The 20,435-nt window shown below is 35.2% G+C and overlaps 1 protein-coding gene across 18 annotated transcripts in view; it reads left to right on the forward strand.

Moving 5' to 3' along the window:
* Positions 1-20,435, forward strand: part of ZBTB20 (zinc finger and BTB domain containing 20) — an 841,831-nt gene that overhangs the window by 337,700 nt on the left and 483,696 nt on the right. For 16 of the 18 annotated variants that reach the window (XR_010139138.1, XR_010139137.1, XM_024244272.3 and 13 more), the window contains one exon: positions 17,604-17,677. The exons of the other annotated variants lie outside the window; for them this stretch is intronic. The gene's annotated coding sequence lies outside the window, so the exon portion shown is untranslated. The remainder of the gene's footprint in view (positions 1-17,603; positions 17,678-20,435) is intronic. 18 annotated transcript variants of the gene reach the window in all.

Consider the following 20,435-nt stretch of genomic DNA (forward strand, 5'->3'; position numbering starts at 1 on the left):
GACTTTTATTAATCTTTTTTTTCTGGTAAATATTGTCCAATTGTAACTCATGGACATAGACTTTTCTTGAGATGTATTTTTCAACTCAAATTAATTCATCATACATTTTATTCAGCACTTACTATATGCCAGAAATTGTTCACTAGGCATTGGGATTAAGATGCATAGCCCTTTCCCTTTAAAACATTATAGGATAATTTGAAACGTGACAGTTCAGCAAAGGACTTAGCATAATTGATTTTCCACTATCAAATTGCTCTTGCATAACTAGAAAAAACTTTATGATCTTATTAAGAAAACTTTCAGGGTTTTTTAAAAATAACCTAATGGTATATAACATGTCACAATGTGAATTTTTAAAATTGTTTAAATGTAAAATGGTGATTCACAATTGAAATTATGAGTTTTTATATTGAAACATCATCGTGTTCAGATTCTAATCAAAAATGTCCATAAAAGTTTATAATGCCTCAGAAAATTCATAGACTTATGTAATATAGATTGTTTATATTCTGTATGATTAGGATATTGGAATTTCTAATCACACCTGACCACTTCTTGTAGAGTATGACAAAAACGATATGTGATATTGGGGCAACTCATTTTCATGATGCTGTCATTGGGGTTTCATTTTTCTGGAGTCTGAATCATCTGTAGGATTTCAGCATGTATTTACATAGATTTATTTTCAGTTGAAGGGTTTTTTTGGTATTAATTTTATTGGCTCAGTGTAGTGTAGCATAATCTAACTTGCTTTCCCCATATAATGATATCATTTGTCTTATTTTTGGGAATTCTTTAATTTTGTTCTCTTACATACTGTGCATCAATGAAATTAGATTTTTTATATTTCACACAAATATTTATTGAGAACCAATTTTCTGCTTCAGTATCATGCTAGTTATTATGAATTACAACACAGAAAACATAAGTCATACTTCCAAGGAACTTACTTTCCAGTTCATGGATAGATACAAATAAGGAAATTGCAAAACTTCTAATGAAATATTTATTTTTATAGAGGCATATGTGTATGCCTCTGTGTGTGTATATATATAGAGAGAGATATTTATTTATTTATTCATTTATTTATTTATTTATTTATTTAATTTATTTTTGAGACAGAGTTTCGCTCTTTTTGCCCAGGCTAGAGTGCAATAGCATGATCTCAGCTCACCTCAACCTCTGCCTCCCAGGTTCAAGTGATTCTCCTGCCTCAGCCTCCTGAGTAGCTGGGATTACAGGCATGTGCTACCATGCCCAGATAATTTTGTATTTTTTAGTAGAGACGGGGTTTCTCCATGTTGGTCAGGCTGGTCTCGAACTCCTGACCTCAGGTCATCCACCCACCTCAGCCTCCCAAAGTGCTGGGATTACAGGCGTAAGCCACCACGCCTGATTTATTATGTGTGTGTGTGTGTTTGTGTGTGTGTGTGTGTGTATATATAGTATAAATGTATTTCATATAGACTTAATATAGAGAGAGATTTATACACACACACACACAGAGTCATATTCTTGTTCTTTTAGCAAATGTGTCAGTTCTTACAAGATTCCTTTTGTATATTTACCTTACCCTGTCCTCTTCATGCTTTTCCTATCATTATTGTACTTTTACAATTGTTTCTTCATTTGCAGCTTAAATAATATATTTACTTTTGCAAGATTTTTTTTATTGTCTTGGGAACTACACTGGATAGACAAATGCCATGCACATTAATCTGTAAGATATTACCAGTGATAATTTGTCTCAAACAAAGGTGACCCTGCTCAGAGTTTGGAAATAGGAATAGTGCAGGCTACTATAATTGTAGACTGAAATCATTGCTTTCTGAATCTCCTATTTGATTAAAGTACATACTTGTCTTGATTTTTAGAACTATTCACAAAGAGTTGACATGCATAGTAGGAGAAACCCAAAATGTGAACAGCGAAGTTATCATCTCTATTAAATGGGGATTTTAGCAGTAAGCTTTGGTATATTAAGGAAGAAAACTCCCATACTTTGGGCTTTCATGAGATTTTTATTTCATAGGCCCATTCATTTTAAACTTTAGCATTTGGAATATATTCTAAGGTTTAGTCTTAAAAATTTATCAAATTTTGAAAATTTATATCTCCCCTAAATTTTTAATGTCTGCATTGAATAATGTTTGTCACAGACCACAATACCTATCCCTGTGGAATGGTTATTCTATCTTAATTCAAAAGTAATCCTATTGATTAGATAATACTTACAGCTTCCAAACTTCAAGGCATTTTTTAGCCACCATTTCTCCTTAACCTAACTCTGAGCTTCCTGTGTGGTATCATTTGTTTGAGGTCTTATTAAAATGTAAATAAATTGCACCCAGCACACTTCCTCTATTTGCCCAGCTTGTTACTATATCGAAACAATTGTCTTAATGAAACACATATTGATGTATTGTGTATTTCCGTATTAACCAAAGTGAAGAGGAAGTTATATGAATATATAACAGAGCCCACTTCATAACAGTTTTTGTTAAAGCATTTTATAAATTGGAGATAATCTGAGCCATGGGAGATGATGTAATTCTACATGACAGAGTTCACAGAAAGAGGATAGCTCCTCAGATAGAATAAGATTAGACTCTTGAGAGAGATGCATTGGGGCTTTTATGGCACTTTACCTTTATAGGCGTAGCTGACTCTCAGTTCTTCATATTAATATTGTAGTGTTGTAGCAAAGATAGTAAAAATAAAAATAAAAAGGAGTGTTATCTAAAATAATGTATCTTTGGCATTGATATGAAATTTTTGACTTTTAAGCATCAAATTTGCCATTTTATTTTGTTCATCTAGAAGCTACTTCTAACCTCCCTATTATTTCAGAGAAATGGTTTAATATTTATGTAGTAGCAGGTCGTGTGTGTGTGTGTGTGTGTTTTGTGTGTGTGTGTGTATAAAATCTCCATATGACATGGTTGAATAAAACCAAATTCATGAAGTAATAAGCAATAATAATGAGTAGTATCATGAATAATGATCAACAGCAGGGCTATTAAATATGATAGTACTTGATCAATTACTAAATTAATTTTATAGAAAACAATTGCTATAGAAATACTTGAAATATTTCCGTTGCTTAAGCACAATACCAAATAGTAAAAATAGGAGGCTACTCATTGTGTGCAGGGGAAAATGGGTAAGCCAAATTGGGATTAAAATGCGTCACATTGGAATGAAATCCTGAAGGTCCAGTAGTGGTTTATTGTCTCTGTGTCATCAGACTATTGATGCTCATAATTTTTCCTCATATTTTCTGTATTTTCAGTGTACTGTTTTGTTTTATTTTGTTTTTGCTATGGGCATGTATTAATGTCATAATCATGAAAAGTCAATGTAAAAATGTGTTATGTGTAGCCTACCTGTAGATAATTCATTAAGACTTAACTACTAATATATAAAATCTGCCTGAAGGAGTGGGAGCCAGAAGCTAAATTTAAAGGAAAAGCATTTTATTGTACAAATAATCCATTGTCTCAGAACTTGTTAACATTCTATTTTCAAAGCATTCTTTAGTGCAAGTCATGGAGACCTAAGCTCATGAGGTTAGTCATTACTAGGAGGTTACCTGAATATTTATGTTACATGTAACAGCTAGAGAGCCAGCTAATATTAATACAATTAATTATATTCTGTTAGAAGTATTATAGAAACATGTTATAGAGGGCCTCTCTTATCTTATATGGAGGTTCAATACAACTTAGAAAAAAGCTGCCTGTTCGGACACCTTTGTGCAAATTATTAAACCCTTTGCTCAAGCAGATGCAGCTTGGGCTAGGGACCGTAGCTTATTGAGTGGAACACACTCCTGGACTAGGAGTGTGCCTTGGGCAGGGTACAAACTATATAATAAGTTGTGTCTGCTCTATGTTATATGCCTTATTAGTTATTTGAAAATGGCTGGTGTTGTTCCATAGGTCCCAAATTATTTTATTCTTGCACAGAAAGGCAAGAGTCATCTTCAGGTGACTTAGCAAAGAGGTGGTTAGTCAAGCTTTAAGTTAATATTGAGCTCTGATGATACAAATCTGTTACTTTGTCTCAGACAAATTTAAGGCAGATTTGAGGCTATTCTGATTTGAATAGCTTCGAAGGTAGAAGAAAACTAAAGTCACCACAAAAACATAGATGAGTTTATAGAGGATCCAAGGTTGATATTTTCAAATTGCATCTGAAATGTTGGGGTATCATATAGTAAATTTAGATGAATTGTTACATGGAAGGGTAGATAGACAAATATACAGTAGAGACAGATATCTCTTTGTTACAAAAAGAAATTGAGATAGCTTAAATGATAGATACATGTACAACATAAATATATTTATGTATAAATATATTTATATAAATATAAATGAGAGTAAATGAAATATATAATATAAATTAAGTAAATAAAAAATAAAATGGGTAAACAGTGGAAAAACATGAGAAGGAGGCAAGAATTTGACCTACATTTAAAAAGCATCCTATAAAGGATCTTAGTACATTTACAGATTGGGCTCTGATTATATATTTTAAAGAAATACAATGCTGATACTAAGAAAAATAAATCTTCTAGGATGCTCTTCAGTATGTATAGGGATCACTGTATTATAATGTAAATATCAAGATAAACATTAACTTTCATTAGTGGCAAAGGATATTTTATAGAAATGCTTCTTTGTAGTCCTCAATGTAGACTGACAACATCTTATTACTGTGAACTTTAGTATTCCCATTCTTAAAAGATTTGGACTAAATAGAGAACACTTCACACAGATATAATTCATTGAATGACAGTGAATTCTAGATTATCTAGATTATATTATATTAGATTATCTAGATTATATTACTTGAAATACAACTATTTTTTGTTATTGTTATTATTTGAGATGGGGTTTCACTCTGTCACCCAGGCTGGAGTGCAGTGGTGCCATCTTGACTCACTGCAACCTCTGCCTCCCAGGCTCAAGCGATCCTCCTGCCTCAGCCTCCCAAGTAGCTGGGACTACAGGTATGTGCCACTATGCGCAGCTAATTTTTGCATTTTTTGTACAGACAGGATTTTGCTGTGTTGCCCAGGCTGGTCTCAAACTCCTGGACTCAAGTGATCTACCAATCTCAGCCTCCCAAAATGCTAGGATTACAGACGTGAGCCACCATGCCTAGCCTATTTTTTTTTTATTGTTAATTAATAGCAGAAATAGTAATCAAGTCGGGACAGGGTTGATATCCTTTTATAGAAATTGCAAAGCCTAATAAAAACAATCGCTGGAGAGGTTTGCTGGAAAAATACCATTCCACAGGAACAGAAATCTGTTTAAATATTTATTTTGAATCCACTCTAATGTATACACAATAGGTGTTCGAGACTTCAAGTTTCTTTTTCATTGTAGCCTGGATATTGCCCTATTGATGACCTTACGAGAGGTGACAGCGTGCTGGCAGTCCTCACAGCCCTCGCTGCTCTGGGCGCCTCCTCTGCCTGGGTTCCCACTTACGCGGCACTTCAGGATCCCTTCCTCCCGCCGCTGCACTGTGAGAGCCCCTGTCTGGGCTGGCCAGGGCCGGAGCCGGTTCCCTCACCTTGCGGGGAGGTGTGGAGGGAGAGGTGCGGGCGGGAACCGGGGCTGCGCCCGGTGCTTGCGGGCAAGCGCGAGTTCCGGGTGGGCGTGGGCTAGGCGGACCCCGCACTCCGAGCAGCCGGCCTGCCCGCCTGCCCCGGGCAGTGAGGGGCTTAGCACCTGGGCCAGCAGCTGCTGTGCTCAATTTCTCGCCGGGCCTTAGCTGCCTTCCCGCGGGGCAGGCCTGGAGACCTGCAGCCCGCCATGCCTGAGCCTCCCCCAACGTCCGTGGGCTCCTGCGCAGCCCGAGCCCTCCCCTACGAGCGCCGCCCTCTGCTCCACGGCGCCCACTCCCATGGACCACCCAAGGGCTGAGGAGTGCGGGGCCCACGGTGAGGGACTGGCAGACAGCTCCACCTGCAGCCCTGGTGCGGGATCCACTGGGTGAAGCCAGCTGGGCTCCTGAGTCTGGTGGAGACTTGGAGAACCTTTATGTCTAGCTCAGGGATTGTAAATACACCAATTGGCACTCTGTATCTAGCTCAAGGTTTGTAAACACACCAATCAGCACCCTGTGTCTAGCTCAGGGTTTGTGAATGCACCAATGGACATTCTGTATCTAGCTACTCTGGTGGGGCCTTGGAGAACCTTCATGTCTAGCTCAGGGATTGTAAATACACCAATGGGCACACTGTATCTAGCTCAAGATTTGTAAACACACCAATCAGCACCCTGTGTCTAGCTCAGGGTTTGTGAATGCACCAATCGACACTCTGTATCTAGCTACTGGGGTGGGGACTTGGAGAACCTTTGTGTGGACACTGTATCTTGCTAATCTGGTGGGGATGTGGAGAACCTTTGTGTCTAGCTCAGGGATTGTAAACGCACCAATCAGTGCCCTGTCAAAACAGACCACTGGGCTCTACCAATCAGCAGGATGTGGGTGGGGCCAGATAAGAGAATAAAAGCAGGCTGCCCGAGCCAGCAGTGGCAACCAGCTCAGGTCCCATTCCACACTGTGGAAACTTTGTTCTCTCACTCTTTGCAATAAATCTTGCTACTGCTCACTCTTTGGGTACACATTGCCTTTATGAACTGTAACACTCACCGCGAAGGTCTGCAGCTTCACTCCTGAGCCAGCGAGACCACAAACCCACCAGAAGGCAGAAACACCGAACACATCCCAACATCAGAAGGAACAAACTGCGGACACGCCGCCTTTAAGAGCTATAACACTCACCGCGAGCCTCCGCGGCTTCATTCTTCAAGTCAGTGAGACAAAGAACCCACCAATTCCGGACACACTTATACAACAAGGTGATGGAGTTTCATCACATTCTCCATCCTCAGACTTACATCTTTAAGCAATGTATGTGATATTTCAGGGTTTTGTTTCATGGATTAGATTTCTTGTTTTCCAGACAGAAACAGTAATCTTTACTATTACGGGTTCCTAGATTAAAGGTTATGACACTTTAATGAGATGAAGTTTGGTGAATACTTTGATTTCCTCAACATTTTGTAAAAGTGAAATATTATGTTGATCCAAAAATATCAGTAAGATATTCATAATTAATGCTTTATACATTCTGAATTTCTCCTAAACAAAGTTTGCTGATTTTTTTCATCTATTTAAGTCTCTGAAGGAAAATGAGTTTAGATAATTCCTAGAAGCAGATACTATATGTTTATCTCTTTTCATGTGATAGGAGTTATTTTGTAAATCCGTTCGTAATTTAAATGCTCTAGGGAAGTGTATTCTCAAGGGAACTTTATTGTGGATCATCATGTAAAGGAAAAATTATTATATAGTAAATATTATTCTCTATATCCATATGGGAACTTTCTGATTTGCAAGTTATTTGAGTTCCAAAAGGAGCTTATTCCCTTTGTGTGTTCCCAAGGAAGTATAACCTGAGTGAGCACAGGAATCTGTGAGAAAATAAGCTGGCAAATACTAACCTGATCCAAGTAAGTATTTGGACCTGCTTAGATCTCTGAGCTATTATTGTTTTGTATAAGATTAAGTCTAAATGACATATTCTTTACAATTGCTTAGAATAGGTTTATTCCAACTCAGTCCAGCTCCAAAGTTCATAGCAACTCATTATTAACCAAAGTAATTCTAGTCCTTCTCGCTGAGTGGTTTCTCCAAACTCTATAGAGTGAGGCAAAACTATTTTTTTATCTCCCATGGGAGAATTTTGATAACCTTATCCCTATATCCCATACACTTCCCTAGAAATTCTTAATCCCCCCCAAACCTTTAAACTTTCTAGAGATGTAGTAGGAGGGGCAGTTGAAGATTTTCTATACACATGTAACCATTATGAAAATGTTCATTCAATGGCAGTTAGACTCCCCCCACCCCCACCCCACATGCATTCATACCTGCAGCTAGGCCCCTGATTCCTGCATTACTAAGAAAAGAATTAGGCAGTGGTCATTCGCTGAAGAAATGGCATAAGTCGTTTATGCCCTATAGATTAAAAGGTCATAAATCATATTACAGAAGCTGGATACTTTTGGGAGCGAAAGCGGCCAAATTAGAAGTTATGTTGGGACAACTAGCAGAGTTAGGAGCCCACAGTGTTTTAGCCGGGACTGCTTCCTCCTATTACCCCTCCCCACAGTTCCATTGGATCAATAGTTCTTCCAGGGCAGGACAAGTCATGAAAACCCACAACTTCACTGCTGAAAGGGGGTGATTTGGTAATTTGATGGAGCAGAACATAGAAAAACCCCATGCCCTTAGGTGTGGTCGAAACAGTGACAATCTCAGGGGCAAACAAGCAGGGAGAATAAACATCATATGTAGCCTGAAGTTACAATTCAGAGTAGAAAAGAACTGGCAGATTGGCCAGAAATTTAGCAGGGAGAATTGGAAAAGGATGCTATCATAGTGAACTTTGATAAGCTACCACATATTCCTAGAGGTCTGAAAGGCTGCACGCATACTCTGGGGAAGACCAGAGAAGGACCAAGATGTCCACTTATCCTTAGCTGAACCTAAGGCTTTGGACACACAGAGAGAAGATAAGAGAGAACAAATGGAAAGTAAAAATCAAAAAAAGACTTGTAAACTGCCTGAACTTTGAGTGCATTCTCCAACCCACACACACACATATATATCAGAGGCATTAGCATAGTGGCCCTAGGTGTTTAAGTACAACCTGTGACTGATCGTTGGCTGACCACTAAACTGTGTTAACGCAGGGGAAAGTCCCAGCTTAAAAACGAAAATGGAAATTACACAAACTGAACAGGAACATCAGCAGCGGCACAGCATGGAGAAGAGAGGCTGCACAGAGTTATGTTAGGCAAGTCCTAAATAAACAAACACAGCAATAACAGCAACAACCCTCAACAGGGAAAAGTCAGAAGCCAGAGCTGCTGTAATATACTATATAAAATGTCAATTTTCAAGAAAAAAATGAGACACGTAATAAACAGGAGTGTGACTCATACCCAATTTAAAAAGTGGTTAAAAGAAAGTGAAGAAAAAAAAAGAAATTATATTTGGGTTGAAGTGGAGATAGCAGATGTTAAAGTTAGCAAACAAAGAGTTGAAAGCACTATTATAAATATGTTCAAAAATAGGAAATCATGTTAAATAATTAAAGTATTACTATAATTACTCTTTAAATAGAGAGTATCAATATAAAGATAAGTGTTATTTTAAAATGAACAAAAATTCTGGAGTTAAAAAATATTATAATGGAAATAAAAAATTTGCGAGAGAGTCTCAACAGAATATTTAAGATGGCAGAATAAAGAAACAATGAGATTGAAGATCAATTAATAGAAATGATCTGATTTGAAGAGAAAAAAACAATGCGAAAATGAGCAGAGCTTCAGAGACCTGTGAGAGACCATCAAGCATACTAACATATGTGTAATGGTAGAGAAGAGGAGGAAAGAAAGAAACGGCTCAAAAATCTTTGAAGAAATAATAGCCAAAAACTTCCCAAATGTGATGAATAACATTAACCTACACATTTGAGAAGCACAAAAACTCCATGTTGGATAAACACAAAAAAGATCTGTACATAGACACATTATAGTCAAACTTTTGAATGAAAAAGAGAAAATTTTGACAGTAACAAGAAAAAAAAAAGACTGTTACATACAGGAAAACACCACCACGATTAACAGCTTACTTCTCATTAGAAGCAAAGCTAGGAGGTAGAGGGATGATGTATTCAGTGTGCTGAAGGAAAAAAAAAGAGAAAATGTCATTTAGGAATTTTATATTTAGCAAAATTGTTCTTCAAAAATAAATATAAAATAAAGATATCCCAAATAAACAAAGACTGAGACAATTTGTTGCTAGTAGACTTGCCTTACAAGAAATACTGAAGGAAATCCTTTAAGTGGAAATGAAATGATAAAAATGTATCTAAAATTCACCTAAAAAAAAGACCTCATCACATCATTATTTAGGTGAGTATAGACATAATATAAACATAAAACTAAATTCTGTTTAAACAGAAGGAAGGATATAACAAAGATAAGAACAGAAATCAGTGAAATAGATAATGAAAATAATAGAGAAAATTAATGAAACCAAAACTTAGTTTTTTGAAAAGATCAACCAAAACTTAGTTTTTCTTTTGCTAGACTGATCAAGGAAAAAGGAGGAAAGATGACAGATTACCAAAATGAGGAATCAGAGAGAAGGTATCACCACCGACCCCATAGAAATTAAAAGGATTATGAGGTATAGTTATAGTTTATACTATGTTATAAACAAATAGTATAACCTCATAATCATTCTCATTTCTATGGGGTTGGTGGTGATATCTTCTCTCTCATTCCTGATCTCATACTATACTATGAACAAATATTATAACCTCCATCCTTTTCATTGCTTGATAGTTAGAAATACAACCTGTGACTGATCGTTGGTTGACCTCAATTGTCATTGCTTGACAATTAGACAATTGTTAGCAACTGGACAATTGTTAGCAATTAGCTGGATAAAATGGACTATCTTAGAAATGCACAAATTACCAAAACTGACTTAAGAGGAAATAGAAAATATGAACAGATTCGTAATAATAAAGAGATACAATTTATACAATTTATAGTTAGGAGAAAATCCTAGATGTAGATGGCTCCACTGGTGAATTCTATCCAATACCAATATTTCACAAACTTTTCTAGAAATAGAGCAAGAAAGGTCATTTTTCAATTATTACTACAATATTACACTGAGAGCAAAGCCAGACAAAGACATCACAATGAAAGAAAACTGCAGACCAGATTCCCTCATGAATCTAGACACCAAAACTCAACAAAATATTCACAAACCAAATGTGGCAAAGTAGAAAAGCATTATACAGTCTGACCACAGAGGATTTATCCCAGGAATGCGAGTTTCACTTAACATCCAATAATTAATTAATGCAATATACCATATTAATAGAATAAAAGAAAAAACACATGACCATTTCAATAGATGTACAGAAACATTTGAGAAAATCCAGTATCCATTTGCGATATAATCTTTCAACAAAAGGAATAGAAGAGAACTTCTGTAACCTGACAAAGGGAATCTATGAAGAACTTATAATGTATGTAATGATGAAAACCTGACCAATACACTCCTAGGATTTGAAAAGAGACAAGGTTGTCAGTTCTTATGTCTTCTATTCAACATTGTACAGGAGATTCAATCCAGTCCAGAATGATAAATACACGAAAGAAAGAGAGAGAGAAACAAATTAGAGAAAAAAAAAAAAGAAGCAGCAGCAGCAGCAGGGGAGGGGGAGGGGAAGGGAAAGAGAAGGGTAGACAGACCAGCAGGAAGAAACAATCAATGGCATACAGACTGGAAAGTAAAAAGTAAAACTATTTATTTGCCGACAATATAATCTTGTACATAGAAAATTCTAAGCAATGTACATACACCTCCCCCACCACACACACATGAACTAATGAAGGAATTGAACAAGTTAACTGAATATAAGAAGAGATATTGTACAGAAATCAATTATGTTTCTGTATACTAGCAACAAACAATGAAATTAAGAAAACAGTTCAATTCACAATCCTGTCAAAAAGAATAAAGGCGTTTTTACAGAAATTGACAAGCTAATCCTAAAATTTACATGAATATGCAAAAGATCCAAAATAGTGAAAATACTTTTGAAAAAGGAAAACAAAATTAGATAATGTACAATTTCTGGTTTTAAAACTTACTTTATATAGTATGATATTGGCATACAGATCAATGGAATGGAATTGAAAGTTCAGAAAATTAATCATATTTTTGATCAATTAAATTTGACAAAGGTGCCAAGGCAATTTGTCAGGGGAAGGGATAGTCTTTTCAATAAGCAGTGCTCTGTAATTGATGCTAGGATTATATGCAATATAAATGAGTATTCATGAACCTAGGACTGTAAAAAACATATTTTGGATTCTTATTTCATATCATGCATAAAAATTTAATCATGAGCCTAAATGTGAGAGCTAAAATTATAAAATTTCTAGAAGAAAACAGGAGAAAATCTTCATGACTTTGGGTTAGAAAAAGTTCTTAGCTATCACACCAAAAGCTTGATTCAATAAAATACTTGGTAATTAGGATGTCAACAAAATTTAAAACTTTTGCACTTCAAAAGACCCATTAAAGAAATGAAACGACAAACCAAAGACGGGAAAATATTTGCAAGATTGTGATTTGCAAATCATAATCTGATAAGAATTTTTATGCATAATATATAAATAATTCTTCAATAATAAAAAGACAAGCAACCCAGCTAAAAACTGGGCAAAATATTTGACAATTCACCAAAGTGATTCACCAAAGATGAAGTCATGCCTAATAAGCACTTGAAAACATGGTCAACATTATTATTTCCAGGGAAAAGTAAATTAAAACCGTAAGATACTACTTCACACCCACTAGAGTGGCTATAATAAAGACAGATAGTAACAAGTGTTGGAAGATAAAGACAAATTAGAAGCCTCCTATATTACCAGGGGAGATGTAAGAGTATAGTCACTTTGGAAAGTGGTTTGGAAGTTTCTTAAAAGTTAAAATAAACTTACCTTTATGATCCAGCAATACCACTTTAAGGTATCTAAGAGGAAAAAAAAATATGTCCACACAGAGACGTATTTTATGTGAATGTTCATGGCAGCATTATTCATAACAGTAAAAAACTGGAAACAATTCAGATGTCCATTGGCTGATGAATGGATAAATAAAATGTGATGTTATATCCATGCAGTGGAATAGTATTCATCAGTAAAAGGGAATAGAGTACTGCTACATGCCACAACATAAATGAATCTTAAAAATGAATTATGATAAGTGAAAAAGCTACATGAAAGAGATCACATATTATTTGATTGCATTAATAAAAATATCCAAAAAGGGCAAATTTATAGAGACAGAAAATATTTGTTGTCGGGGTCTAGGGATTGACTGCCTGAGGATATGAAGGATCTTTGTAGGGTGACAAAAATATTCTAAAAATGAATTGTGATGGTTATACAACTCTAAACTTACTTAATGTCATTGAGTTATACATGTAACAAGAGTGGATTGTATGTTATATAAGTTATATCTCAATAAACTGTTGACAAATGAAATTATGCTGATTAAAACTAAGTATAGAGAAACCTGGCAGACATTCTCTTAAGCAAGCGACCAAGGTTAACATACCCAGAGATATCATATACCTTTAATGTTATGTTATAAGAAGGGCACATCACCTCTTTTGTATTCTTCTCTAAAACCTATAATCCTAATCTAGTTACAGGATTGGACAAATCAAAGTTGTAAAAGGTTTCACAAAATATCTGACCACTCGTCTTCACAATTATCAGTCATGAAAAACATGGAATGACTAAGAAATTATCACAGATCAGAGGAGACTGAGGAGACATGGCAATTAAAATGCAGTATGGTATCCTGGATTGGATTTTTGGAACAGAAAAAACATATTAATGGAAAAATTGGTGACATCTGAATAAAGTCTGTAGTTTAGTTAATAGTATTGTATCAATATTAATTTCTTAATTTTGTCAAATTTACCATGGTTATGTAAGATAGTAACATTAGGAAAAACTAGTGAAGGAAATATGGGTACTCTCTGTACTATCATTGCAACTTTTCTGTAATTCTAAAATTGTTCCAAAATACAAAGTTAAAATTTTTAAAAGCAAATGGAGAATTTATAGATTAAAGGATAATTATCATTTGAATATAATGGGTAGATCTTATTTAGATCCTGATTCAAACTAACCAGCTATAAAAAGAAAAGACCATTTAAAAGTCAATCATTTAACATGGACAGGATATTTAATGACATTAAAGAATTACTATTATTTTTGGTGTGGAATGATATTAGTTATGATTGTCATCTTTCAGTAACACATAGTAAAGTATTCATGCATAAAATAATAAGCTGTCTGGGATTGTCTTTCAGATGCTCTGGTGGAAGAAAAAGTAGGTGAGAGTATAATTGGAAAAACAATTGACTATGGGTGATGGGTACTAGAGAGTTCATTTTGCTATATTCTGCCGTCTCTCATGTATTTGAAATATTTTATAATAAAAAGTTTTTAAATAGTGAAAAGAAAAAAATACTAAAATAAATAATTAAAGTATTATAATTAGCCTTCTATGCTGACCACAAACAGGGCTGTCTCTTAAAAATCAAATCTGCACAATGTCTGAATAAATAAATCATAGAGAGATGAGTGAACTCTCAAAAGCAATCTGAGCAAGATACAATCAGTACTGAATAGTTGGAAGAGCAATAAGAGAAGTGCCTGAATTAACATAGACCTCCTAAGCTGGAATGCTTTGTTGTTCTTTCCTTGAAGTTCTGTGACCTGGTGATATCTAAAACTCCTTCTGTGTGAGGATTTTAAAAAGTAGAATGTGGTCAGAAGCAGCCCTTTGTTTGTAGTCAATGGTAAGATCTGTAGTTCTCACCCCCCTTCAGTTTTTTTTTTTTTTTTTTTTTTTTTTTATTGACTAGAGGCTTTGTTTGTGGCATTGTGACTTACAAGATAGGTTACTGTAATATAATGCATTTGCTACTTCTCTGGAAAGCCATTCAGAATCTTTAAGGAGTGCAGAATGTACAACTCTTGCTAAAGGGTCTCTGCCAGAGAAGCATTCTTCCAGATTTTGTAATTTGCATTGATTACTGAGCTGTTACTCAGTGCATCATTGGATGTTGACTGTAATCTACAAAGCCTTACATAGTTTTGTTCCGATTAAAGAAGTCTGACACTGGTTGTCAATTTTAATAATGACTGAGATTGATCTATGTGACTTAAAATTTTAACAGATTTTGGAACCTGAAATGTGAGAAGCAAGTTTTCTTATTGATGACACATACTCTGTAAATCTATTTTAAAGGTGGGTGTGTACAGTAGTGAATTTGAATTAAAAAAAAAAAAGCAGAAAGTTGAAAGTAGACAAAAGTGCCAAAAATAAGGTATTTGTCCTGACTTCCTGTTCCTTCATCTCACCTGACATTCCCTCAGAATATTTTACATCCTTGATGACCAGTCTTTTAAGCAATTCTACCTGATAACCCCACTATATAGTGACAGAATTACTGATTTGTTCCATGAGGAGATAAGAAGAGGAGCACTATTCATATCAAAGACAACTGGTCCCACTTCCAGGTCCATCTTTGGGCCAAGATATGTAGTCGCCAACAGTGAGTTGGCGACTATATTTTTTGAGTCCTGGCGCAAAGTAAGATCCATCTGTTTTGCCCAGCCGTTTGCCTGAGTGCCACAAAATGGTCCTGTTATTAGTCTTATTTGTGGTCCTATTTGAGGTTAGGTATAATGTAAATAAATTTCAGTTCTCCTCGTGATGAGTACAGCATGGGAATTAAGAGGGGTGGTGTTGGTAGTTGTAAGTGATGTTGAGTCTCTATTTTTTCAATTGCTCTGTTTTCTTTGGATTGGGAAACAGACATTTAAGAATGAGTTTGTCATCTGGAAGGATAGTTGTGACCAAGTTTCCCTCAACAGGATACAAGATGTTATTTTTGAGCCTCATTACCCTCACCAAGAGAAAAAAAAAAGAAGGAAAAAGGAATAAGAAAGAAAGTGAAAGTAGAGAAGAAACAAGCAGAAATAGAAGAAAAAGATCAAAGAGGAGAAGGAGAAATGGCATGGGGGGGGGAATGAAAATTGGTACACTGACCATCTATTCATGTAATTGATTTAATTATTTTGAGCTGATAGTTCAATTCATTCAACATCTGGCAAACTGAGGAAAAGGAAACCTGACTGAGTGAATTGAATTACTAGTTGTCAGTTATATGTTTATATGTAAATATTCAGCCTAGTTTCTATCACCTTTTCACGTCTAAACTAGAGAATGAATTCGTTTCGCTAACCATATTTTGTTGGTGAGTAGAACAATGCCAGTTGGTGAATTAGATTTATCCAGAGGTGGGCAGTTTTTACATTTCTGAATCATTCTTCAGAGATTATTGTTATTCAACATATTTATATTATATCTCATATAATTTCTGAGCACAAGTTATTTTTGTCGGTTTCTTTTATGAATGTTTTGCTGCCTTAAAAGGAAATATGTGCACTCCCCTCCTCTCATTCAGTTGTCCCTGGTGACGCCTCCATAATTTCTGCCTTTACGCTGGTTCATTTTTAGCCTAATTCAGGCATGTGAGAGGAGGGGGAAAAGTTTAGTTAGTCAATGTCAGTGATTTTTTTTAAATCTAATCTCATTCATGAGTGAATTTAATGTGAACCTGAGCATGTTTACACTTAAAATCTATGTACATCAAATAGACCAATTACCCAAAATATTCCTCTATACATTTCAAGAGAAAAAGAAAACAGGAATCACAAGTAAGAACTACATATGCTTTCTAATAATAGTACAATTTCAGGGGTGATTTGTGATTATGCTCTCATATGGGGAAATATTAAAATATTACCTTGCACTAATGTGAAATTGGATTTAAACATATGACATTTAGTGTTATAAATATATAGAAGTATTCTGCCATGCTGTAAAGTGAATGAAAGCAAATTATATTACTTCATTTTGTATTTTAAAAACTAAATTTTTCTAAATCCCATTGTATCAGTTTTTCAAAACTAAAAGTAAGGATGATTTAATTCTAGTGTGTGATGTGATTTTTTTTAATTTAAAAAATACTATTATCTTATTTATAGATGGTGTTGTTTGAAGAAAGAAATGATTCAAAAAATAGTATAATATTTTAAGCCTAATATTTATTATATACTTGAAGCTCTTAATGCCTGGACTGTTACTTAATTTAGAATTAAAAGTACATATTTAAAAAATAAGCAACATGCTTACAGTTATTTAAACCAGGGAGTTTTGTTCAGACTCTCTTGGTCTTCCTGTGCTGCTTCAAACAGCAGTGGCTGCATGTGACAAGATGTACAATATGATGTGAAATGGGGCACGCTAAACCATAATACAGTACATTTCAATGGCCATTTTGTGTTGTTAAATATGTTCATTTAGCCCTTCTTCACCATCTACCTCACCAGCAATTCAGTCACTGGAAAGTAGCAGATCTAGCATTTTTTACAATTCTATTTGAAGTCATAATTTCCCTTTAATATGTATATTCAGACCCATAGATTTTCTTCTTTATTCCCTGAACTAAATATTTTCTGTAATCTTTAGGCTGTACAAATTGTTTAGGAGTTTTTTTTAATCAGAATACAGCTAAAATTCAGAAACATTGAGTTTCTAGTCATATCATTATGAAGTCCTTAACATGGAGGCATATTTTGTTTTTCAGAATTGCTTTTTTTTCTCCTCTTTAGATCCTTTTCTTTTCATTAAAAAACTACTCTGGGAAGAGGGTTTTTTCTTTTGCTTTTTTTTTCCTTAACAGAAAAAAAAAAAAAAGAAAAAAAGAAAAGCCACGCTTGACTGATAATGCATTGCTTTGGATGGTGAAACATTATGAAAGTTTAATTTTTAATTAAATCTGAAATACCAATTATAACTGAAAGAGATTTTAACCTGTTTCTTTTCAGACTGCCTGAAGTTACATTTAGAGACTGAAATCACTGCACCTTAAAAACAAAAGATTGAGCTGCACTGTATTCCTGTAAGTCAAAGCTTCCTGTACCTTCTTCTGTGTTTCTGTGACCAACCCAAAAAAGGACAAAAACATTGGTAACATAGTAACCAGACATGAGTAAAAATTTGAATGTCCCTGAAGAAATATATGTTTAAATGATTTTCTTCTTAAAAAAAAAAGTTGTTGTCTCAATATTCAGTGTGTCTTTTTTATCCAACCTAAATTGTGAATCCATTCTTTTGGCTGGTTTGAATTTCATTAGGGAGGGTGTCACCCACTGTGCATGAGCACAGTGACACACACCCTGTCTGGAAAGATTCTTGCTTTTTTATTTTATTTTATTTTATTTTTACTAGTCTCACTGAAGGTAAAAGATTTCTTTTGGAATCAAAGTAGATTTCATTTTCCTTTGTGATGTCATTAGAAATTTTTAGCCTTTGTGTCAATGGAAATGGAGAGAAAGAAAGTTCATGATGACATCACAAGATTCTGTTGCCTTGAGGACTTTGGGCAAAACTAAGTAAAATGCATAATTCCCTTGTGTGCGTGTGTTCCCCATTCTGCTACGAAGCAGTCAAAATAGCACATCTTATGTCTTCCCGTGAGCTACAAGGCTGTCTCTCAGAGCCCCATTGTTCCATAAATGCATGTCAGAGTCTACCACAGTCTGGTCTACCCTTATTTAGCTGCTGTTTTGTCAATGTACTTGGAAGAACAATTAACATTTGGGATTTCAACGTCTGAATAACAGGCAGTGAATAGAACCCAAGCATATAAAAGATTCAGACGCCCAGGGTAAGAAAACAGAAGCTTATAGTTGGTGAAGAAAAAAAGAAAAGCATTTTTAATGCTGCACTCAAAGGTTGTGAAATACTACAAGGAAAGTCAATCTGTTTTTATTTTTAATTTTAGCTCAAAATGTACATTTTGGTAATAAAATCCAGAAGCTTATGATGTCTTCCTCAGTTTTACAGTTTAATGTATTGCAAGTTGTTTCGCTAAGAGTCTTAAAACACTTACCCTTCCATTGTTGGAATGCCAGATGTGGAGTCTACTGTATTGTGGTTTTTAGAGTGGCACAGCCCCCAGTAACAGAGTACACTAAAGGTGATTCAGACAATTGCTTCCATTTTCACTGTAGTTCACTGCACTCTTTATTGACTGTAGTTCTTGTGTGTTGACAGTAGACAGTTCTGGAGTTGCTTATATGTCTCTGCCTATGGTCTGAATTCCTGCTAAGTTCATTTTTGTTAAGAGATGATGCACGGACAGAGCAAGGTCACCTTACTGTCATTGCATCTGGTGAAATGAAGGAGACTTTGGCAGTTTGTGTATGTTGCCCACTGAGCATGGTGCCTGGCTGGTATGAGTGAATAAATGATAGTTATTGTTATTGTTGTCATAACTACAACAGTTCAGACCCACAGACAGTAAGGTCTCTAAGAGCAGGGGCTCTTTCTTACTCATTTTTGTAATTTCTAACCCTTGGCACAATAATAGGTAATCATGAAATAGCTGTTATTAGTTTAATTTCAAAACTTTTTAAAAGTCAGAAATCCAGGGTTCATTCTGTCAGAGAATATTTATTGTAAACACAGGTTGAATACAGTTTTTGACAGTCAGGAAGAAGATGATAAAGGAATTTGCCAAACACAACCTTTCTGCTTCTCATATCATACGAGGTATCCGTCTCCCAGCCCCTTACCTCACTGACTTTACACTTCTTTTTCCTGACCAAAGTGAGAATTGCGCATTCATACCACATCCTTTTCACCTATGAAATGGTCTTCAGCAGTTTTCCACTTAAGTTGTGTGTTTTATATCCCACACACTAGAATCAACTCCACAAATAAATATGCCCACTTCCAGGGTAGATGATCCTCTGATACCTCAGTTCGTCTTATTGCCATATGATAGATTTTGTTTCGTGGAAATGGGACAAGTGGTACAATAAGTATTGGGTCAAGAGGCCAGGGATTTTGGAAGGAACCATTAGCAGAATGTACTTTTAGTGCATGAAAAGCTAGGACCAACTTTTCAACACTAATATGACCACAATATTCTTTAGAACTCACAACCATTTGACACCTTCTAAGTTCAGTTTCCTTTTTTTTTCTTTTTTACATACATTTCTCTGCCCCCTTCCCCTCCATCACTTTTTAAAATTTATTTCCAAAAGGAATTCTTTCATTTTTATTAAATGAGCTTCTGGTGATGCAAATTAAGGCTCTCATAAAACTTGACCTCTGAGGCAATACTAAAATGATGAAATTTAGGCTTAGTGAATTCTACTGTTATCATGTTCAATAACATTTAAGGATATAAAATAATTTTATAAAAACATTTTATATATTTTAAGATTAAAAAGTTTAGGCAAATGTAAGGGCAGAGCATCGCCAAACATTATAGTGGGAAAGGATGTAAGAAACAAAGTCTAGTGACTTCATTTTTAAATAAGTAAATTGAGGCACAGGGTAGGGCACAAAGGTTACACAAACCGTACTGACCACCATCGCAGATCATCCTTAGAGACCTAGACGTGATAGTCTATCTGGATTTACAATCTGAGGCTTCAATCTTTCCCCTACAATCAGGGTCTAAGCAATGTTTCCTGAGGAGCAAATTGCCTTGGGCTCATTTTTTGAGACTTGTTGAATTGTAGTCCCCTTCATCAGAATCTCAAATTCGTATATAAAGGAGTATCCTGAAAACATTGGTTGTTATCAAAAGAGGTTTTTTTTTGTGTGTGTGTTTTTTTTAATTTTATTCATGGTATCATGCCTTT

This window comes from Pongo abelii, chromosome 2 (genome assembly GCF_028885655.2).
Source record: "Pongo abelii isolate AG06213 chromosome 2, NHGRI_mPonAbe1-v2.0_pri, whole genome shotgun sequence".
In the NCBI taxonomy this organism is placed as follows: domain Eukaryota; kingdom Metazoa; phylum Chordata; class Mammalia; order Primates; family Hominidae; genus Pongo; species Pongo abelii.